At 42.9% G+C, this 25,086-nt stretch overlaps 1 protein-coding gene and 1 pseudogene across 3 annotated transcripts in view; one reads left to right on the forward strand and one right to left on the reverse strand.

Annotated features, from left to right (window-relative positions):
* The window catches only part of LOC129706393 (monocarboxylate transporter 2-like), a 356,464-nt gene that overhangs the window by 219,127 nt on the left and 112,251 nt on the right, over positions 1 to 25,086 (reverse strand). The window lies entirely within an intron of this gene.
* On the forward strand, positions 16,638 to 16,816 carry LOC129706581 (U2 spliceosomal RNA; annotated as a pseudogene).

Consider the following 25,086-nt stretch of genomic DNA (forward strand, 5'->3'; position numbering starts at 1 on the left):
ATCGAACCCGGGTCCCCAGCGCTGCATGTGCTGTAATGCAGCAACTCTACCGCTGTGCCGCCTCTCAAATAGACACTACTTGTGTTCATATCATTCAGTATAGAAGTAAAGCAAGGATCCATTTGAAATAATTTACAATGCTATTATAACCTGCATTACTTAGTGCAGCACACTGTGTCAGTTGGCAGAACTGCTGCCTCATGGCACCAGTAACCTAGGATCGATCCTAACCTCGGGTGCTGTCGGTGTGGAGTTTGCACATTCTCCCTGTGATCGCGAAGGTTTCCCTCGGGTGCTCCGGTTTCCTCCACATCCCAAAGATATGGGTTTGTGGGTTATTCGGCCTCTGTAAAAAAGGCCCCTAATGCATGGGGAATGGATGCTAAAATGGGTAAACTAGTGTGAACGGGTGATCAATGGTTAGCGTGGACTTGGGCCTGTTTCCTTGCTGTATCTCAAAACTAAATAATTAAAAACTCAGAGATATTCTACCCTTTGTCCTGACCACTATTCATTCCACATCAATAAAGGGAATCGTTCGTCTTCACCTTCTCCTTCAAAATCACTTTAAAATGTATAAATAAAATTGCCATGGTCTACAGGTATTTAGACTTTGGACATACAGCGCGGAAACAGGCCCTTTGGCCCACCAAGTCCGTGCTGACCAGTGATCCCCGCACACTAACACTATTTTGCAATTTTACTAAAGCCAATAAAGCTACAAATCTGTTGGCCTTTGGAGTGTAGGAGGAAACTGGAGCATCCAGAGAAAACCCACATGGTCACAAGGAGAACGTATAAACTTCATACAGACAGTACCTGTGGTCAGGACTGAATCTGGGTCTCTGGCGCTGCAAGGCAGCAACTCTACTGTTGTACAAGTTGCTATTTTTTATGTAATCCAAGTTGCTATTTATTATGTAATCTAGGTACAACCATTCCTACACAACCATATAGAATATATTTTAAAAAACATAATCGATGGTAAAGAACTTTGGGAACCTCTGAAGTTTGGAACTGCTCTGTGTAAATGCAGGCTCCTTTTTCTTAATTCCAACACTCTGCTACCTTTTGTCAACTATTTTGCCATGGTGTCTTCCTCCCTGGAGCAAGTAATTAACAAAGGCAATCAGCGTTTGTAGATCAGTAAAAATTACTAACGAGAGGCTAATGGTTTTACTCCATAATGTGTCTGTTTCATTAGCAATGGATTTTTTTTTCCCCTTCTGAACTTGGAAGACTGTACTATTCTGTTGCTGGATTGATTAAAGCTTTGTGTGGCATTAAAGATTCTGTCTGCAACCAGGACCTTCTTGAAGTTTTCCCATTGTCTGTTTTCTCTTTCAACTTGTTGCAATGTTTAATTGTTTCACCCTGCAGCAAATTAACCATGAATCTTAACATTTATAACTCAGGAATAAAACATTACAGGTCAACAAGCAATTTAAAGTATTTTAATCATATTCACTGTGATGTTTGACTAGTCAGCTTAGTTCCATCTGTATCTGTATCTGTCTGCATTGATTTGCTCACTCTTTATATTTCAGGTTAATTATCTTATGCCGTGAGGTAATGCTAGTACCCCTGTATCATATTTACTTGAGGAAACAAGGAACAATAGAAGTGTATGAAGGAACTGCAGATGCTACTTTACACCGAAGAAGGACACAAAAAGCTGGAGTAACTCAGCAGGTCAGGCAGCATCTCTAGAGAAAAGGAATATGTGACATTTTGGGTCGAGTCCCTTCTTCAGACTGTCGATGCTGGTTAATACACAAATGGACACAGAAAGCATGAAAGGACTCTATGCTGGAGTTACTTGGTTAGAGAAATCAATATTCATAATGCTTGTAAGCTACCCAAGCGAAATATGAGATGCTGTTCCTCAATCATCTATATTGTGGGAGTGAGTCTATCGTTTCAAGTGTAGAGTTGACATAAGATGTAAGCAAAGTGAAATGTGTGCAGTCAATGCCACTCTGAACCACAGGGAAACAGGCAATCCTTCAAAGTCCAGCACTTGCCCTGTCCTCTACTTTGTGTAGAAGTTTACCCTCTTTGCATAGCGAACCACAGTAACCACCTTCAATGTGACCATGGACTACAGAGGAAGAGAAATTATGATCAGATTCAAATATCTCTTGAAGGTAAAATGATGGTACAGCTGTTAAATTGCCAAAGTAGTATTCCAGTTAAACACAAAATGCCGGTGCAACTCAGCAGGTAAGGCAGCATCTCTGGAGAAAATGGATAGGTAACATTTCGGACCGGGTCTCTTCTTCAGATTGATTGCACCCAAAACATCACCTATCCATGTTGTCCTTATCTATAACCCATTGAGTTACTCCAGCATTTTGTGTCTATCTTCGGTATACATCACAATCTACAGTTCCTTGTTATTACACAGTACTCCAGATGCCAAGACTAGTAATCCAAAAACCAGGTGGTTCAAAATGTCCCACTACAACAATTGTGGAATTCAAATAATAATACAGAATTGTTGTTGAAAACTAATCATTGTTAATGATAACCACAATGCCTCTACATTCTTGTATCAATTTAATTAGCTAATGGCCTCCAGCAAAGAAAATATGAACTTAGAGAACGTTAAAAATAAAAGCACAACTAGGGAATCTAACCTTTTGAGCCAGCACCACTATTAATATTTTCCGAAATCTACCATCATTACCCAGTATGTGACGTCAGACTAATCAATGTAGTTAAACATTAAATATTCCTTGAAAAGATGAATCAATGCAATCTCCTGGTAGAGTTGCTGCCTTACAGCGCAAGAGACCTGCGTTCGATCCCGGCTATGGGTGCTGTCTGTACAGAGTTTGAACGTTCTCCCCGTGACCTGCATGAGTTTTCTCCGTGATCCCTGGTTTCCATCCACACTCCAAAGACATACATGTCTTGTATGTAGTAGGCTAATTGGCTTGGAAATTTTTTTAAATTGTCCCTTGTGTACAGGATAGTGCTAGCGACGGGGATCGCTAGTCAGTGTGGACTAGGTGGGGTAAAGAGCCCGTTTCCGTGCCGTATCTCCAAACTAAATATGGTGTCCTGCTATGGTATATGGTATCCTATTCTCCCCTCCGCCACCTCCTGAATATGTTGTGCTCAGCATTTTCAGCTTATCTTTCTCGTGCTGCTTCAGTCCAGAAGAAATGCTTACTAATGCATTCACTTTGGGAGCAATTGGCTTATGCTGAAGCCTCTATGTCAATACAATATCCTTCAGCTCCTACCACTCCGCTCCCTGTAGACTTAAGCAACTTTGAAGAACTTGAAAGCACTTGCAAAGTCATGTCTACAGCCAGTAACAATCAATCAGCAACTAACCTTCAATTCATAGATGATCCTTACAATCAGCTCTAGTGTGAGCTTTTTCCAGTTGTTGAGCAGTGGTTCAGTTATGTGATGACAGGAGAGGCCCAGCACTAGTACAAAGCAGCAGTGCACAATGATTGATGGAAAGCCCACCTTTGGGGGGGGTCATTAACCATATCCGTACCAATTCTACATCCTCTAACTCTCATTTCTCACAAGAATACCAACCACTTGGAGCTGTATTGTTCTTGTTCTCCCGTCCAGTCCACCAAAATGGTCAATGTGAAACGGCAGCTGAACGAAGCGCATTTGGGTCTCTGGGGACTAAATCGATTTTTATTCACACCAGAACCCTTTGCCAATCCCTCAGGCAATCATTAAGGTTCAAGCAAAAGGCATGGAGAGGTACGTATAACTTAAAAGATGAAAGGTGAAGCACACTTTTGATGCTGATGCCTTACCTTTCCTCAATCCAATAATTTGAAAGTGGAGCACAATAAGGTGCATTGTGTGCAAGGAGATGCTAGATAACCACTTGAGGGAGAAGGGAGTTAGATGAGGAAGGTTGGTAGGTGACTCAAAATAAACACAATATCTGTATGAACTGTTAAGTCGAACAATCTATATAGAGTATCTGTATGGACTGTTGAATTGAACAATCTATATAGAGTTATACAGTGGGAAAACAAGCCCTTTGGCCCAACTTGTCCACACCAACCAACATATACCATCTATACTAACCCCACCTGCCTACATTTGGCCCATATCCCTCTAAACCTGTCCAATCCATGTACCTGTCAAAATGTTTCTTAAACGGTGTGATAGTACCTGCCTCAACTACTTCCTCCGGCAGTTCGTTCCATGCACCCACCACCCTTTGTGTGAAAAAGTTACCCCTCGGGTTCCTATTAAATCTTACCCCCTCACCTTATAACTATGTCCTCTGGTTCTCAATTCCCCAACTCTGGGCAAGAGTCTCTCTGCGTCTACCCGACCTATACCTCACATGATTTTGTGCACCTCTGTAAGATCACCCATCACCCTCCTACGCTCAAAGGAATAGAGTCCTTTCATGCTTTCTGTGTTTATTTAGTTTAGAGAAATGGAACGGAAACAGACACTTCGGCCCACTGAGTCCACACCGACTAGCAATCGCTGCACATTAACACTATCCTACACACACTAGGGACAATGTATACTTATACCAAGCCAATTGACCTATAAACCTGTACGTCTTTGGAGTGTGTGAGGAAACCAAAGATCTCAGAGAATGCCCACGTGGTTCGGGGAAGAACATACAACTCCGTACTGACAGCACCCGTAGTCAGGATTGAACCCGGATCTCCGGCGCTGCAAGCGCTGTAAGGCAGCAACTCTACCGCTGAGCCACTTTGCTGCTCCCATGAAATAAAACAACCATGGATCTTCACTAATAAGTAGCTAAATGCTTTATTCATATGAAGGGGAGTGGGATAAGCAGGCTGTGACTTATTTTCTGCACATCACAACCCAGTTCTTAATATTCCACATATTTATTTTTAAGATTTAATTTAACACACAGGGAAACTGTCACCACAAGGTGGTCCAATTAATATTCAGGCAGAAATATCAGCGTAAATGTTAAAGTGCAATTTCAGTAATGAACATTTAGAAGCAGATATTGTGATTAACTCAAGGATAATGATCCAACCAAATATGGAGGCTGGCAGGTCTTAATCAATATAACAGAAAACCTTTCCAAAGGTAATCTGATTAAAGCTATAATTAGAATGTTAGAAGACTATTTGCAAAGTATCTGGGTCATTACTGGATATAAGATGATCATAAACGCGCCAAGTATTGTAAAGGCAGGTAATGAGCACCATGCTGACAGTAATAGCAATATATCTAACCATTTTAGTCACCCATGTAGCATATTTTTGGCATGGCAGTTTAATTATTAATTTCAGATCTTTGATCAGTCTTTGACACTCAGATCTTTCAGCTGAGGGTATAAAAGAATTCGGAGCCAAGACAAGAGGATGGAGTTAAGACAGGGATCATTAATGCTATGAGAACATGGTCAAAGATTTAAGAAGGCCTCTTGCTTTACTCATGTACACATCAAAACATATAACTAGAATCAACAGTAGGACAATGTTCCCGTGATCCTGCTTCATCTTTCAGTAAGATTATGGATGAGACAATGCTTCAAAATTCACACCTCCCTGAACGTTCAAAAATGTATTGATTTTTTTTTGTGTTTACACAATCACGAGGCACCACTGCCCTCTGAGGGTGAAGAATTTTAAATATTTAAAGTGATTGGAGCAAAATCTTTTTCATCTCACTCCTGAGCAGTTGACTTTGTCTCTTGATTCCATAAATATTAGGTCAAGTTTTCCTCAGCCTGAGAAAACAGTCTCTCTACATCTATCATGTTGGATTCTTTCAAATTAAGTTTCAGTGAGATCAACTCCTGTTGCTCTGAACACAGCTCGATTTTACTTCCCTCTACAATAATTAGTTCCAATGCTTCGTAGAACCTTGTCCCGACCCCTCCCCTGACATCAGTCTGAAGAAAGGTCTCGAACCGAAATGGTGCCCATTCCTTCTCTCCAGAGATGCTGCCTCACCCGCTGAGTTACTACAGAATGTTGTGTCTACCTCTGATTTTACTCAATTTCTTCTCGACGGACAAGCCTAATTTAGTGAATCGACCTCATGCTACCTCAAAGATCAATATATCCCGTCTAACGTACATAAAACAAAACTGCAGGTATGCCTGTAGGATCTCAGCAAAAGTACTGTGCAGAAGCAGAAAATCTTCCTCAACTTTTATTCTCGGTAGTAAAGTCTTTGCAGTAAAGGCCAACCTGTTATTTGCCTTGTTAAATATTCACTATTCCTATGAGTTTCTAAACATTTAAGAAACATTTAGATAGGTACATGGATAGGGTAGGTTTAGAGGGATTTGGGCCATAAGCATGTATGGTGAGACTAGTTTAGATGGGGCATGTCGGCCGGTGTGGGAAAGTTGGGCCAAAGGGGCTGTTTTCACACTGCATGGCTGGGACTCCATGACTCGAAGTAACTTCTTGCGATATATTTCTCACCATACAAGAATCCAGCTGCAAACCAATATTAGCTAGATTTATTTACCATTAAAAGACAAGCTTTTCACTTTTTACAAGCAAAATCTATGATCTCACATTCTACCACATTATAGTCCATCTTTCCAATCTTGCCCATTCACTTAAGCTGCTATTCTTTCCAAACCTTTGTCTCCATGCAGTTTGCTTTTCTGTCCTGTTTGATATCATCAGCAATCTCAAGAGTGCTTTATTGTCATTAGTACCAAAATGGAACAATTACATTCTTACTAGCAGCAGCAGAACAGGTTTGTAAACAGTGCACAATGGATAATATCATAAACAACTATTTAAAAAAAAGAATAGAAACAAAGAGAAAGCAGATGCTGGTTTATACCAAAGGTAGACACAAAGTGCTGGGGTAACTCAGCAGGTTAGGCTGCATCTCTGGAAAAAAAAAATGGGCGACGTTCGGGCGAGGGGGGGGGGGGGGGGGGGGGAGGGGGGGGGAGTGGGAGGGGGAGGAAGGGGGGGGAAAGGGGGGGGGGGGGGGGGAGGGGGGGAGAGGGAGGGGGGGGAGGGGGGGGGGAGAGAGGGGGGGGAAGAAGGAGAGGGGATAGGGAGAGGAGAGGGGGGGAGAAGAGGAGAGGGGGGGAGAGAGAGAGGGAAGGAGAGAGAGAGGGGGGGGAGAAATGGGGAGGGAGAGAGAGAGAGGGAGTGAGGGAGGGGGGAGAGGAGAGGGGGGGGGGAGGGAGGGGGGGGGGGGAGAGGGAGGGAGAGGGAGGGGGGGGAGAGGAGGGGAGGAGAGGGGGAGGAGGGGAGGAGGAGAGGGGGGGAGAGGCGAGGGGGGGAGGAGAGGAGAGGGGGGGGGAGGAGAGGGGAGGAGGGAGAGGGGAGGAGGGGGGGGTGAGAGGATAGGGAGAGGAGAGGGGGGAAGAGGAGAAGGGGGAGAGGAGAGGGGGAGAGGGAGAGGGGGGGGGGGGGGGGGGGGAGGGGGGGGAGGGGGGGGGGGGGGGGGGGGGGGGGGGGGGGGGGGGAAGAGAGAGTGCCTTTTTACTTCAACCCAAACCCAAACAACTATTTGCACGCAGTGCTTTTTTTACCTCTAACCATATTTTCATTTTCAAACCAAATTAAGGGTACTCACAGTGCTGTAGACATTTGTCAGTGTCATTCAAAGCTCTGATTGAGGCACACCACTTGCAGAGACTGATTGAGGCACACCACTTCCTGGTTTTATAGTCACTCCCCCTCCCTCCAGCAGGGGCAGCAGAGAGAATGGGGAATGTTGTAAAAACTTTAATATCCCTGTCAATTTTCATGGACGGGAAAAATCCTTGGCACACACGCGGCGGAGGGGGGCTCTGAGCGAGGTGGCCAAAAATGACGGCCGTAGGTGGCAGCGTACTCTCGGAAACCGCAGCACAGAAAGCCGAAACCGGTCAAGAACAGAGTTTTAGTAATATAGATGAACCTGTAGGGCAACTTTTTGACACAACGGGTGATAGGTACATGGAACGAGCTGCCAGAGGAGGCATTTAAACCAGGCACTATCACATTTGGATAGGATATGTTCAGAGGGATATGGGTGAAATGCAGGCAGGTGGGACTAGTGTAAATGGGGTATGTTGGTCAGTGTGGGCAAGTTGGGCTGAAGGGCCGGTTTCCATGCAGTATGACTATAGCAGGCATCAATCTATAAAATTCCAGCTAGCGCCTCAGTAATATATTGGGTAAGGTATTTAACTCACAGATATTTCAATGAATTTAAATTTAACAACAAATAGTTATTAAATGTGGTTTATAACTCTTTCACATTCAACTATAGAAAGTTCTAAGTCAACGGATTAGTTAGCAATCACAAAGATCAGAAAAATAAATACAGTTTAGAGAGATCATTCAACCCATTATAGGCGTACAAAGAAAACAATTGCCAGTTATTGGCTTCAACTATCTTTAGTTTTTTAGTTTTTTAGTTTTAGAGATATGACTTTGGAAACAGGCCCTATGGCCCACCGATTCCACACTGACCAGTGATCCACACATATTAACACTGCCCTACACACCCTAGGGACAATTTTATCTTTTACATTTATACCAAGCCAATTAACCTACAAACCTGTATGTCTCTTGAATGACTGGTGAATTTTTATTCCTGCCTCTGAGATGTTAGTTGTTTCGCAGATATTTGGAGAAAAAACGTTCAATTACATAATTACCAAACAATTCTTCTTACAGACATTGTGAATCAATTGCAATTGCATGCACTCATTCAGTTAAAGTCTGTTTCTTTAATTAGCTCACCATTCCTTTGCTTCTCCTCTGAATTAATATTCGGAAAAATACCAAATTATTTATCACACTTAAAAGACATTTAGTACACAGGTACATGGACAGGAAAGGTTTAGAGGGATATGGGACAAACATGGACAGGTGGGCCTAATATAGATGGGGCATCGGTCGGCATGGACCGAAGGGCTTGTTTCCATGCTGTTTGACTACGACTATATGAAGGAGCTAAATTATGGTTACAGGAACTGCCGTTCTTCATTACTACATCTAGTTTATCACCTTTTCCTATGTGATCTGTATCAGAACCAAATCGTTCGAGATTTGGGGCGGCACGGTGGTGCAGCGGTAGAGTTACTGCCTTACAGCGGCAGGGACCGGGGTTCGATCCTAAGTACGGGTGCTGTCTGCACGGAGTTTGTACGTTCTCCCCGTGACCCACGTGGGATTTCTCCGTGCGCTCTGATTTCCTCCCACACTCCAAAGGGGTACAGGTTTGTAGGTTAATTGGCTTTGTATAATTGTAAACAGTCCCTAGTATGTAGGATAGTGCTAGTGTATGGGGATCGCTCATCCGAGGGCCGAAGGGCCTGTATCTGCGCTGCATCTCTAAACTAAACTAATTCAAATCTATATTTTTTCATGAAATATCCAAAACTGAGAAGCATGACTGCAGGGGTGGAGCAGTCGTGCAGCTTGCAGAGGTTCAAACGTGACCTGCGTCGATGTGCGCAGGGAGTTTACACATTTTCCCTGAGACAACGAGGGCTTCCCCCACTGCTCGAACTTTCTCCCACATCCTAAAGGGCCTGTCCCATGAGCATGCGACTCCATGCGGCAAGCGCGACAAAACGTGGTCACTTGAGCCGTACGACCTCACGGGGCCGGTCCCACTTCGATCGCCGGAGCCATATGGAGTTGTGCGGAGCTGGTCCCGACATCGCGCGGGGCTCTGAAAAACTGACCTTGTTCAAAAATTCTGCGCAGCCGCCTCGACGCCGTACGCACCGCCTCAACGGGCATATGCAGCGTCGCGACACCGGACGCAGCGTCTCGACACCATACGTCACGCGTGAACTTCCCGCGGACTTCGCTCAAACTACACCTCACTCACTCAAGCTCCGCGCGGCCCCCGCTTCCTGTTTGGTCACGCTCACCGCATGCAGGTCGCATGCTCGTGGGACAGGCCCTTAAAGACATGCGAGTCAGTAGATTTTATTGAACCTAGTGTATGAATGACTTTCGAGCATGGAAACAGGCCCTTCGGCCCATCGAGTATGCGCAGACCAGTGATCACCCCGTATACTAACACTATCCCATGCACTAGGAACAATTTTACCGAAGCCAACTAACCTACAAACCTGTACATCTTTGGAGTGTGGGAGGTAACGGGATCATCTGGAGTAAATCCATATGGTCACAGGGAGAATGTACAAAGTCCATACAGACAGCATCCATAGTCAGCATCAAACTCGAGTCTCTAGCGCTGTAAGGCAGCAACTCTACTGCTGCGTCACTGTGCTGCCCCACTGCTGCCGAGTGAATGAGAGAATCCTGGTGGGTGTGGGACAGGAGATGATGCGAGCAAATGAGAAGAATACAATTAGATTAGATGCAAGGAGAAAGCTTCAAAGGAGATCTGTGGGATTGGCTTTTCACATTGTGAGTGATGGGTATATAGAACGGGATGTTAGAAAAAGTGGTAGACTTTTGACTTTAGAGATACAGCATGGAAACAGGCCCTTTGGCCCACAAGTCTGAACCGCCTTGCGATCACCCCGTACACTAACACCATCTTACACACAAGCCAATTAACCAACGAACCTGTACGTCTTTGGAGTGTGGGAGGAAACCGGAGCAGCCATAGGAAACCCATGTGGTCACAGGGAGAACTTACGGGCTCCATACAGACCTCACCTGTAATCAGGATCGAACGCAAGTCTCGGGTGCTTAAAATATTTGGCATATAGTGAGGGAGGTACATGAAAAAAAGATCTTAAAACGATTATGGGTCAAATGCAAGCAAATGGGATCACATACAGTAGATAGGCATTTTGATTGGTCTGGACATGTTTGGCCAAATGTGCTGTATGACTCTATGAATCTCGCGACAAATTGTTTGGATGGATGTCGAAACGAGGCAGTGCAGATGCTGGTTAATACACAAAAGGACACAAAGTGCTGGAGTAACTCAACAGGTCAGGCAGCATCTTTGGATAACATGGATAGGTGATATTTCAGGTCTCTAAGGTTCCATTCTCCAAAGGAGAGAAACTGAAGCAATCTGTATCTACAGTAATCTGCTGGCTAACATTAGCTAACTTAGTGTAGAACAGATGAGCAATGGAAAGCGGTCTTTCACATTGTAAAATGTCAGAAGATACTTCACAAGGCAATTATAAATCAAAAGGGGAAGGGGAATCTCATTGAATCTACCGAATAATGAAATGCCTAGATTGAGTCGATGTGGAGATGATGTTTCCAGTAGTGAGAATCTAGGACCAGAGGCCTTAGAATACCTTTAGAATGGAGATGAGGAGGAATTTCTGTAACCAGAGGGTTGTGAAGCTGTGGAATTCATTGCTATGGATGGCGGTGGAGGCCAAGTCATTGGGTAATTTTAAAGTGGAGATTGATAGGTATTTGATTAATAAGCATGTCAAAGATCAAGTGAAGAATCCAGGAGAATGGGGTTGAGAGTGAAAAATAGATCAGCCGTGATTGAATGGCGGAGCAGACTCAATGGACCAAATGGCCTAATTCTGCTCAGGAATGTCTTAAGGTCGAAAATGTAACACACAGCCACATATGGAGATGTTAAAGCAAATTACCAAAAACCTGTCAAAAAAGAGCTCCGTTCTGAAGAGACGCAACCCCAGAGCTTGGGATCTCGACAGCTAAATGTATGAACTCTAATGGTAAAGGAATTTGAAATCAGGAATAAGCAAAAGCTAACATCTACCTCATTTCCATTCAAGGTAAACGTCTTACTGAATGACTAGTTAGCTGTGTAAATCATAACACTGCATTTGTAAAAATCTGATTTATCAGCAAACTCACATCTTATAAATACTGCACAAGATAAAGCTCACACTGCTGGAGGGCACTGAAAATATTAACTGGGAGATCGAACTGAAAATAAAAATGCCAGAAAAATTTAAGAGTGTTAAAGAGTATGTTACGAGATGTGAAAAGGAAATCTATTCCTCTGAGGGGAAAAGGAGAAAAATACCAGGATCAAATACAATGACATAATAAATAGGTCAAAAATAATGAGGGGCATGGAAGAATTATTGCCAAATCTGCACCATAGTTCAAAAAACGTATGAGGTTTAGTTAACGTTAACCAAAATTTACTCCCATATTAAAATTGTAGAATCTGTGACAATATTCATTCCTTTCCCAAGCATATTTGATCACTAGCGCACTGCACTTTATGCAATTTGCTCTGCATACATAGACTGCCATATTTCACGTATTATGAGCTGCTATGCATATTGGAGTTTCTTGAAGGGGATGGAAAAGACTCCATATAATTCTTTATTTTCTTATTTCGTCTGCTAAGCCAACTCTTTGAAAGCTGGCTGATCCGAGAAAGTGGATTACTGCAAACGACCTCAGTTGGAAAATTGCCCACATCTATTTTTCACCCAGAAAGAATGCTGCATTGGTATGAATACCGTATTTCCCTTATCCATAAACCTCCCTTTAACCCTTCAGTATCTCTTTGCTGCTTACTGCCACCTTTGAGATAAATCTGGCATTGTGTCTGACGAAGAAATTAATATATATCTGCTTAAAATAAAATACTTAGACACGGGCAATACAATTTTCCAGGCCTGTTGCACCTATGCAACATGCCCATGAAAAGCAATTGATCACTTAGATGCTGGCTTCCCTAATACTGGACTCCATCCAGGAAACAGTATTATTTGTTTAGGATCTGGCCAAAACCTTGTTACTTTACATCATGGAAGATTTATCATTGTTCTTTTGTCACTTTAAAAACTGCAAATAAATTTAAGAGTGTCATAGGCAGTCAAACTGTACATGACCACCTGTTTTTAGTTTAGTTTAGTTTAGTTTAGAGATGCAACATGGAAACAAGCCCTTTGGCTCACCGAGTCCAAGGCCTTCGATCACCTGTACACCTGTTCTATGTTCTATGTTCTAGTCAGCTCTAATGCTCCCACGTGCCAGGGAGAAAGTACAATGGACAGCATTGTCAGGATCAAACCGTAGTCAGCTCTAATGCTGTGCCACTGTGCCGACTTGGAAAAGGGATGGATCACATCTGGTACTTCATGAACAAGCTATGGTAAAAATGCAGTTAGGACCACAAGGCAAAATGGTTGGCATTGCAATGAGTGCCTGTTATGCTCCCTGTTCAATATTCTGTCACAATGCACCCAATGGAATTGAATATTAGTCAGTACACCCACTCTACCCTGCTGTGTTAACTGACTAGAAAACATGTAGATGGCATCTGATAAATGAATTAACGTATTGTACAGGAAAGCAAATGAAAATACTCCCGACATTTGAGAACACAAAATGGAGTATTAATACACACTGGGGTTACAAAAATACCTTAAATATAACTCATCTGTGCAGTGGTATTGTGCTGTTTGAAAAAAAAAAACACAATTCTAAATGTCATTATATGGAATGCAATTTTACAGCTAATCCATGTGAATTGAACAATGGAATAGATATAAGCAGAAATTAATTAAATGCAATGCAATATTTACAGTCAGATTTGAATTCACGGCTGTGGTTTTATTTATTGAATCAATTCACTTTTTCATTTTCTGTAAATGTTACTATTTTGTTCGTTTTTTTTAGTCTCCATCTAGCAGGGGGAATAAAAAAAATCCCTCTGCATTCCTCTTTACTTGATATAAAACTTAATTTCAAGATTGATAGGCAGCTGTGTAAAGGGCAATTTAATTTGAGATCCAGCTCATTTGTCAATTATCATAATGAAAGGGCACATATTAGCAATGTCAGAAATGCTAAAAAATAATCACTTTGGCATTTGACTTTATTCTGTCGGAATCTGCGCTGCATTTTATAGAAATGCCCTTTGTGATCCAAATGTTCACATTTGGCAGGCTGGAACAAACTGCATTGAGAGGGTAGAAAGATACTGCCTCTGCACATACTGACTGACATTACAACACAGAACATTTCAGCAATAAATGCCAATGATATCAAGGTGGTGATTTATTTGTGGCAAAGTTTCTCCTGTTACCAAAAATGGCCCTCTTTTAATACTTGTGACATTTCAGTCCAGAAGATCTGTATAACATCTTCCTGTTTCAAGGATGTACATGTTCTAGCTTCGCAGAGATATACAGAATGAGCACTGTCTGTATTTCTTTATGTCGCAAAACATTAACTGATGAGAGAGAGTCATAAAGCGTGGAAACTTGCCTATGTTGACCAATATGCCCCATCTACGGTGGTCCCACTTGCCTGCATTTGCCCCTAATCTCTCCAACATTATCCTATCCATTTATCTGTCCAAATGTTTCTTAAATGTTGTGATCATACCTGCCTCCAGCAGCTTGTTCCATTTATCTATCACCATCTGTGTTAAAAAGTGTCCCCTCATGTTTCCCTCACCGTAAACCTACAGTATATCTTCTAATACTTGATTCCCCAACTCTGGGCAAAAGACTCGTGCCTTCACTCTATCTATTTTACTTCGGAGTCACGTGAGTGACTACGTGAAGAGCCCGCTCAGCACGCATGCGCGACATTGCGTTCACGCAGGCAACAGCGACGCAGCGGGAGTCAGGCGCTCCCGCTACAAGCCTGAAGGAAAGGACTGTTAGGTAAGTACTTACCTTCAGTTTAAAATCGGGACTTTGCTTTTGTTTTTGCTCCAGGGGGAGCAAAGCAGCAGAGGGAAGCGGCTCCCGTACGACTCCAGGGAAGGAGCCGACAGTGGAGGGGGGAGAGGCGGCAACGGGACCGCACACACTGCGGTCCACAGACACGGGTGCTGCGCTGATGTCCAGTCCGCTAAAACAGCTGTCTGACCAACAGCAGCGGACTGGAGGGAAATTTAAAAACCGGCCGGCATCCCTGCAGACTCCCGACAAGGAGACTCGCCGCCAGAGAACCGCTGAAATGTCGCCCAAAAACGGCAGACAGCCAACAGCATGGTCAGGACCAACCTCAGGCTGGAGACAGACACGGAAGATGGAATCAGCACTCCAAACAAGAAACAAGAGTGTCTGTTTCTCCAAGCCAGAGGAAGGTCATGGAGCTAAAAACTCCAGCGAGACTTTCCTCAGGAGCAGGGGCAAGTCCGCCAAGGGAGATAACACTCCCACTCCAGTGCCTAACAGCATTGGCCATCTCCCTTGTCGAGGGATTGATGGGGACCAGACTAGACTGGTCAAGAAGAGAGGTCACTGGCTGAAGTTTATCAGGAGTATGCTTGAGGTACAGGATCAGTAAGAGCTGCTGGGTGTGGCCGCTATGTGGCTCCACCACTAGCGAGATGGCTTTTCAGCCTCAACTGATGGCCAGCTTATTACCTGTTCTTTTCAAAAAACCTCTCCAAGACAGGTAGTCATGAGGTGTTGGATTCATCACGCCTCCCCTAAATTGCATTTACTCAAAGTGCTCACCGTTATTGGGGGGTACATTGAGCATAGCTTTAAAACCCAAATATCTTAAAATGTGTTTGATATCCCTTACGTCGGTTATCATTTCGCATGCTCATTTCAGAGGGACAGGGTAGTATGGCAAAACACCTGACCCTACTGCTTGCAGTGCTCCGCAGCTTCTTAGGAAGTTATAAAACCTGCCCTCAACTTAAAAAAATTACAGGACTGTGAGAATGCCGATCTCTCAACCACAGATCCTGCTAGCTGGCTAAGTTATCAAACCAAGCCTAAAAAACTGGAGAAGTATCCAAAATTCGGCATCTAGAGGGCAGGGTCTGGAATGAGCACCACACGAAACCAGCAGCAGTGCCTCTATGCGTCCACCAGTAGGCGTCCACCTAATAGTACTGGTGTAAGCTCGGGGCCCGCATGCCAACCCCCAGTAAGCCCTGTTTTTTCAGGCCAGGGTCCAGAGCGGGCCCCCTGGAAAAATGTGCCACCCCAACAACACCATCCCTACGGACAAGGAACCGGAAAACAAAGAGATGAACACACCACGGAACAACAGTAAAATATGATAAGTATGGTTCCTGCCATCACACAAAAGATGAAGGGTTTGTACTAACAAAGCATTCAAGGCTATAATTAAATTAGATCCCATCCTGCTCGGCCTTTTGGCTAAGATTAGTAGTTACTGCCTTATCAGTTTATATCTGATATGTCCCTTCCCAGGGACCATACAATACCAGTACAGCATGCACCCTAGGGGTCTACCTTCCCACTAATAAGAACATGAGGGACTAGCAACTGGGGGTAATAATTATACAGGGGTCATATAGAAGCCTATATGAACCTTTGGTACCAACTAACCAAGATGGTAATGTCGCCATCATTGATATCAAGGGGTCATAATAAACCCAGTATGAACCTTTGGCTCAAAAAATCCCAACATGGTATATGTCGCACCATCATTGACTTGCCACTTGAGTATCTCGCCAGGCTATGCTTGGAATATTGAAACTGCCAATCTTTCATTCCAAGCATACTTAATGGTAGACACAAACTTAAAAGATACATACTATTCAGTACCCATTCAAAAAACTTGGAGATATCTTGGAAGTATTAATTATCGACTATGGCTATTACAGCCAAACTGGTTCCAGATATTCTAACCAGCCCTGGCTAATATAAGGAACTATCGTCATGGCATGTTCCAATGATATTAACGACGACTAATCCATGGGTATAGCTATCACAGCTTTAGCTATTATTCTTTTAGCCGAGCTTGTCATGCAATCCAGATAGAACTACGATTGAAACCATCGCTCTCAGCCTTGACTAAGATCAAGCGGAGTATCTGTCGTTGTTAGTTCTATTTTGACTCGTCCCTTATCAAGGGACCATATATCAATTGATTTGGAACAGGGAGATGGGGAGGGGCTTGTTCCGTCCACTCCACACATCAACCAGTATTGCAGTACCTTGAAATATAAATCCTCTACTGTTGACTATTTGGTATTCAACACTCTACCCACTTATCTTTAACTTGGCATAGGAGAGTCAGTATGACAGAACCTGTAACAATTAATGGTATCTACCTACCATTCAACAGTGGCAAGAGTATTGGGAGTTAGTAGCAGCTGTTCCAGCTACTTAACTTGAACCTTCCATTAAGGCTAGGTGCTAATGTTTAAACTACCCTCACCCAAAACATGGTGGCATATGGACTAATCTGGAATCGTCATCACTATAGACACTAGGCGTAAAACCTAGTTTGAAAATTTGAGTACGCTCTATTGGCAAAGCATATTATCCTGCAGTGCACAATTTTGCATGTTCGTTTATAATTAACAACATCACAGTAGTGACATACACAAACCACTTGGGCAAAATAAATTGATATCATGTGACATTTATTTAACAATTGGAAACTACAGGTCGTCAAAAATATATGACCATCAGCAAACTTACTTACTAGGTGAGCTAAATACTGTAAACAGACATATTAAATATGGAACACCCGTTATCGATTTCACTGTATTCAATTGAATTCTCCACGTACCGATGTATGTCCGAAAAAAACAAATTTGAGGCAGGGGCAATGAATTCATTCCCACTGAATTAGGAAGCGTGAGGGGGGAATCTAATCTATGTTTTTTCCCCTTTTTTCCTACCTCATCAGGTACTACGGCCTCATCAGTCGGGTACTACGCACATGCCACGATAAATTAAACTACTGGATTGCAGATTTGAAAAGACCATCACTGGGCCTGGATTGCAGAATTGGAAAGACCTCTGCTGGGCCTGGATTGTCAATAGCGCTATCAACACAAGGATAGCATCCCATCGCATATCCACTAGGGAACATACTTGGCGAACATCAAGAAGTGGGAAGATACCATTCAAATACAGGAACTACATATTCAACTACAACAAACCTGTACTGGAGTTCTGGCAGGTCTTCACCACAATGAAGGATTCAGCCAGAAGTGCTCTGTCAACCTACTTAACTCGGGCACCAGGACCACAGGCCATAGGGTACCTCCCGCTGGTGATCAAATTTAGGAGAGGTTAATCCCCCAGACCCAGGTACACCCGAATCTGGGATGTCAGTATGGACCTGACGTACCTTAGGGGATGGTCACCAGCCAGGTCCCTCACCCTGGAACAGCCCACCCTGAAGGAACATGCTGATGGCCTTGTCTCAGCACAAAGAGTCCAGTTTCCTCCATCCACTACGATTGGACAATATGGTCCACTACACCATGTTACATTACCATTAGGGACTGGGCAAACAGAGCAGACCAGGAACATCAGGTCTAGTTATGGAATTCCGGGCATACCCACCTGAACCACGGTTATGTGTCATGACCCACTTATTGAACTACATCGACACAATAAGTAATCCTCGAGGGAGAGAAAAAGCCTTATGGGTCAGCCACAAGAAACGTTATGGTCGGGTGACGAGCCAAACTATCTCAAGTGGCTCAAGCAGGTACTGGGAGTTGCTGGAGTACATATTAACGTGTATAAATCTTACTCCACCAGGACAGCATCCACATCAGTGACTAAGAGGATGGACGTGCCAATGGACCACATCCTGGCTACAGCGGGGTGGTCTAGGGAGTATACGTTCCAAACTTTTATAACAAACTACTGACAGAACCTGTATCGTTTGCGGAAAAATAATCTGCAAAAAATATATAATTTAAGCCCGGGGGAGCATTTGGTCTTGTTGTTGTTAATAACACCATTATTGTTTTTACAAACAGATTCATGGTTGATTACGATAACATACTTCCTCCCTCGAAAGACTTCGGCAGCGAGCGAAGTATGAACTGTTACACAGTTTGAAATCACAGAGCTTTAAAATCTTCACGTAGTCACTCATGTGACTCCGAAGTAAAATAGTAAGATTAAACGAGAACTTACGAGTTTGAAGTTTGATCTGTATTTTATGAGGAGTTACGATGAGGGATTAGGTGCCCTCCGCTCCCACCCTCAATAATATGGGTCAAACTGATAACTAAGGTCTCCTTTTCTTTACTATGTTTATTTCAATAACTGTGTCTGTCTGTGATTCTACACCACTGCTTTGAAATATGTCGCGCATGCGTGCTGAGCGGGCTCTTCACGTAATCCCTCATCGTAACTCCTCATAAAATACAGATCAAACTTCAAACTGGTAAGTTCTCGTTTAATCTTACTGTTCTTCATAACAAAAAACTAAATGTATATAAATAATTTTGTTGCATCTCTTTTTTGTGTGTCGTCCATGGCTTTGCAGGCAACTTCCATTAAAAGTTGTGAGTTTAAGTCCCCCCCCTATAAATAAGCGGATGGATACTTTGGGAGGTTACACAAAAAAAAGCTGGAGAAACTCAGCGGGTGCAGCAGCATCTATGGAGCAAAGGAAATAGGCAACGTTTCGGGCCGAAACCCTTCACCATAGATGCTTTGCCTGACTTCATAAGTCTTTCTCTCTGCAATTACTTAATTGCTGCTGCATCTCAATGACTTAAGGACTAGTCATATGGCATATTTACCGAACTAAGGTACATGCATACATCAGCTTCTCTCTGCAAATCTTTTCCATTTGGCACATTGGACTTATGCTATGGTGCCACTGGTACTTTCTTAGTTAAAATGGTTAAAAGGCACAATCCAATAGAAGCCAGCTCCGCATTCAGTTCTCAAAATCTTATAGAGCTGCTGCCTCATGAGCCCGAGAATTGGGTTTGATCCTGATTATGCGCATTGTCTCTGTTTAGTTTGTACATTCTCCCAGAGACCGCGTGGGCTTTCTTTTGGTGCTCTAGTTTCCTCCCACATTCTAAAGACATGCAGGTTCGCTTCTTAAGTTGCCCCTGGGATGTGAAAATGGGATAACATAGATTTAGGGTAGGGTTGATGGTTAGCATGGGCTGAGTTTGCTGAAGGGCCTGTTTCCACGCTGTATCCCTAAACTCTAAAGATAGGGGAAATGTACAGTCTATATATTTACCCAGAGTAGGTGAATTAAGAACCAGGGGATATAGGTTTAAGATGAGAAGGAGAAAGATTCTATAGGAACCTGAGGGATAACTTGTTCACACAGAGGGTGGTAGGTGTGTGGAACGAACTACCAGAGGAGATAGTTGAGGAAGGTTCGATAACAGTATTAAAAAGACATTTGGACAGGTACATGGATATGAAAGGTTTAAAGGGATATGGGCCAAATGCAGGCATGTGGAACTAGTGTACATGGGGCATTTTGGCCGACATGGACAAGTGAGACTAAAGGACCTTTTTCAATGCTGTGAGCCTATGGCTAAAGCAAACAAGCTTGCATTGCCTTGCATATAGCAACCCACATCCTTCCATCAATGCACTCCATATTACCTGACAGACACAGGCTATATAAAACCACCATGCATTGTTATTAATGCATTTGCACTCCAAGGGAGGCTAATGACTGGAATAAAACAACATATATTTATGTGAATTATACCTTGTAAGCTTTTGTGTCTATGTAAATCTGTTTGCTTCAGGTGTTTGGGTGTGCATTCAATTAAACATTTACTTGGTTTATGCTTCACCATGAGATTTTTGAAATTTTATTCAGTCTCAGCCGCTATGGTGTTTATTGCACTTGGCCATTTTAGACTGGATAGAGAGCTAGCTACAGGGATAAATGCCACACTATGTCTGTTTTCACTGTGCATGATGCTACTGTAGGTACCAGAATGTACTGGAAGAAGAGATGGAGACAGCATCTCCAATTCTCACTATAATACATAAGGTATTATTAAAAACATCCGTCGCAGTAATGTGTCAGGAGCCTCCTCCTCTCTCATTCATTTTCATTTAGATATGACAAGGATTTTCCTATTTTAATACTGATAAATTATTTTATCAGCAACATTTCAATACTAGCTATTTTTCAGCAGGCAGGTCAAGGATAAAGCACATTTCCTATGAAACTTATTGCCATAATCATTTTGGCTTTGTCTGTAGATATGAAAGCAAAATGAAATAAACATTTTAATGATTTACTATTGTTAATATTGACCAAATAAGTTGATTCTTCTAACGTGAAGAAAATCTAGCACCATGACAATAGTAAAATGCAATATCTGTGACAATCAAGAACCTACAACCAATGTTAAACATTTCTGCACTTTCTTCTCCCTTCCCACTAATTTTCGTCTATCTCTGACTATCCTTCATTTCAACCCTCTCCTCTGCCTTCTCCTTGTCTCTTCTCTTCTTCTTCCTTTCCCTTTTATTCTCCCCATCATCTGTTCCCTTTCCTTCTCCCTCTCCTTCCAACCAGCCTGACCCATTCACCCCCTTCACCCCATTCACCCATCTCCATTCTCCACTTATCTTTGTCTCCTCTTGGCTTCTGCAAGAAGCTGTTTCTCCTCCGCTCTTAACCTCCCATCTTATCCTCCCATCTCATTCTTCTTTCAATTCTTTTGTTCCATTGTTTCTGAAAACCTACATAAGGTTTGAGCGTACACATTGACAGTAAGTTATATCATTGTGGGTAAATGCTATAATTTTCTCAAAATCTGCCTTTTCCATATACATTCATGGAGTTTGGACTAATGTAATGACATGGATTGACAACTGCTTCTCGGATGAAATGACAAGAGTGGGAGCTAATGGTGCTCTGTAGGATGTAACCAGTAGGGTCTCATAATGATTCTTACCCAAATCATTGAGGTAGCATGTAGCTGAGACACAAACTACCTTGAAGAAGTGTGCACGTAGACAAAAGGTCACATTTCCAGATTAGCTAATATGGAGGAAATGTGTGGGCAGGAACTGCAGATGCTGGTATACACCAAAGATAGACACAAAATGCTAGAATAACTCAGCGGGTCAGGTAGCATCTCTGGAGAAAATAAATAGGTGATGTTTCGGGTCAAGGCCGTTCTTCAGACCCGCATCGACACCTTTTCTCTGGAGATGCTGCATGACCCACTGAATTACTCCAGCATTTTGTGTCTATCTTAGCTGATCTAGAGATGGTTCTTGGAGATATATTCATGTGAGCGGAGGAGAATATAAATGATGGGATATAATGAAGAGACATGAAAGGTCAATCACTTTGGTACACAAAACAGAAAAGCTAAGCATTTTATAATCGGTGGCATATTGAGAAAATCTCATGTTTAAAGGGAAATATAGTTGGCTGCTGGAAGTTGACACACAGGTACAGCTGGAGTTCGAGATGGCTTTATATGTCGTGATATGGGTACAAGAGTGAAAATGCCAAACTGCAATTTGGGAGACTGCGCCTAGATTATTATGCACCAATTTAGTCTTCTTAGTGAATAAATTACAACTTGCCTTTAAAGAAATTAGATTCAGTGGCCTGACTCCAGGGATGAATGGTTAAGTATTGTAAACTTGGTCTGTACTCACCAGAATTTGAGACGGCACAGTGGTGCAGCGGTAGAGTTGCTGCCTTACAGCGCTGGAGACATGGGTTTGATCCTGACGACGGGTGCTGCCTATATAGATTTTGTACGTTCTCCCTGTGACCACATGGGTTTTCTCTGGGTGCTCTGGTTTCATCCCACATTCCAAAGACGTGCAGGTTTGTAGGCTTCTGTAAATTGTCCCAAGTGAGCAGGATAGAATGGGTGATCGCTGGTTGGCATGCACTCAGTGATCAAAAGGGCCTGTTTCCACGCTATATCTCAAAATTTATGTTTTGAATAAAATTCAGTTGTTCTCATTGATACTTAAAAGATTCAGCAGGTTGGATAAAGGGAATTTATTTCCCTGACTGAGGAATTTACAAAAAGGCCACACAGTCTCAGAATAAGGACTAGTTTAGTTTAGTTTAGAGATACAGCGCCAAAACAAGCTTCTCGTCCCAACGCGTCTGCGCTGACCAGTGATCACCGCACACTAACACTATCCTACACACGCTAAGGAACAACTGACAATTTTACTGATGCCAATTAGCCCCACAGAGATCAGAAGAGTGGGCGGTTCGGACGCAGCCTACATCATCCCTGAGCAGCGGTGGAGGACTCTTGCATTATTGTCTGGTCCAGCCAACCCCTACAACTCAAACCCAGCGCTGCCATCAGGACATATTTTTAAGAGCTTTCAAAATTTGAAGGATACAAGATGGCGTCAGAAACATGGCGACTCTTGTGTAATCTACTGCCTCGTTGTAATCTACTTTTCTTACACACTTGTACATAATTATAATCGTGCCTAAATATAGTAAGATTTTTCCTGAATTTTATGCAAAAAAGGAATCTAACTACCCAGGTACAACTGATAATAAAGTACCATCGAGAAAACCTACTCCTGCTCCTAATTCTAATGTGTTGATATATTCACCAGCAGAGGTCTCTGCATACTAATTACACCCATATACCCATGCTGTTTTCGTCTGCTCAAATTTGTTGAGTCTCCAAGTTAAGACCTCACTCAAGCAACTGACTAGTCATTCTGTATTATATTTCCCCAACCTGAAAGAAAATCATTCAACCCATCGAGTGATTGGCAACTCTCAGAATAATCCCATCAATCCTATCCCCTCCCCCACTTATCTCCCCTGTAACCCATTCCCACTGATATTTGCTGATGTATGTCCAGTTGATTCTCTCAGCACCCAAGTGCACCACCCATCTATGCAAGGAACATATTGAGAATAGCCAATTAACCTACCAAACTTGAGCACCAGAGGTAAATCCACATGGTCACAGAGAGAACCAAAGGTCAGAATCCAGAATGTGGAAACGAGGAACTGCAGATGCAGGATTTAAAAAAAAAAACCACAGAAGTGCAGGAGTAACTCAGCGGGTTGGGCATCATATCTGGAGAACATGGATAGGCAATATTTCAGGCTAGACTTTTAGAGAAGATAGACACAAAATGCTGGAGTAACTCAGCGGGACAGGCATCTCTGGAGAGAAGGAATGGGTTTTTCAGTCTTCGGTCTAAAGAAGGGTCTCGACCCGAAACATCACTCATTCCTTCTGACTATGGGTGCTGTCTGGTTAGAATAATGTGCCCCTGTGAACACACTATTTTGGCAGTAGGTTCTGATTGAGCTGGGGCTGCAGGAATTCCCCGAGAAACTAAACCATAGCTTTTTCACTCACACACACTTGTAAGAACTTTCCAAGAGAGTGAATTGCAACTCAATGGAAACTTTCAATTCAGTTGATTATTTTCATGATCTTATAGGAGCAGCTAGCATAATTAGGGTGGTACAGTGGTGCAGCTGTAGAGTTGTTCACTTACAGTGCCAGATACCCAAGTTCGATCTTGACTATGGGTGTTGGCTGTACAGAGTTTGTACGGTCTCTCTATGATTGCATAGGTTTTCTCCGGGTATTCCATTTCCTCCCATGCTCCCAAGACATATACATTTGTAGGCTAATTTGCTTTGGTCAAATTGTAAATTGTCCCAAGTGTGCAGGATAGTGCTCACGTACGGGGTGATCGCTGGTCGGTGCGGATTTGCATGAATCTGCACTGTATCTCAAAAATCGCTAAAGACTAAAGTAAAGAGAAGATTGACAGGTGGAAAATCCAGCTGACCCAATCATTTAAAGTTAGTGTCAGTGCTTCATTTGCCATCCCTGTTTTAAACAATTAGTCCATGCCAGCAAACTGCAAGGAAACAAAGTCTTAAAAGCCTCCTTTTACTGCATGGCATGGTGGTAGCTTTCAAGGGCCCCCTATTCTAGAATTTCAACGTAGAATGAAGATTACAGGCAGAATGATATAAAGATAAGATGGTGCTGCATGGACATTGCAGCCTAATGCTTCCATTACCATGTTCGTCTGCCCAGTCTATTGACCAGGGGTCATAAGCTCAAGTTCCACTTTACTTCCTGTAAGTTTAAATAAATCACTTTTTTTTAAAATAATGCTAAATTTGTCATTTTGAAGCACACAAAATGCTGGAGTAACTCAGCGGCCCAGGCAGCATCTCAGAAGGACATGGATAGGTGATATTTCGGGTCGGACTCCTTCTTCAGACTTTTGAGGCGTCAGTTTAGGTTAGGTTAGTTTAGTTCAGTTTAGTTTATTGTCACGTGTATCGAGGAACATTGAAAAGTTTTATTGCATGCTATCCAGTCAGCAGAAAGACAATACATGATTATAATTGAGCCATTCACAGTAAATAGGTACATGAGGGAATAACGTGTAGTGCAAGGTAAAGCCAACAAAATCCAATCAAAGATAGTCCGAGGTTCAATAGACAATAGACAACAGGTGCAGGAGCAGGCCATTCGGCCCTTCGA

The sequence above is a fragment of the Leucoraja erinacea genome, chromosome 19 (genome assembly GCF_028641065.1).
Source record: "Leucoraja erinacea ecotype New England chromosome 19, Leri_hhj_1, whole genome shotgun sequence".
Lineage (NCBI taxonomy): Eukaryota > Metazoa > Chordata > Chondrichthyes > Rajiformes > Rajidae > Leucoraja > Leucoraja erinaceus.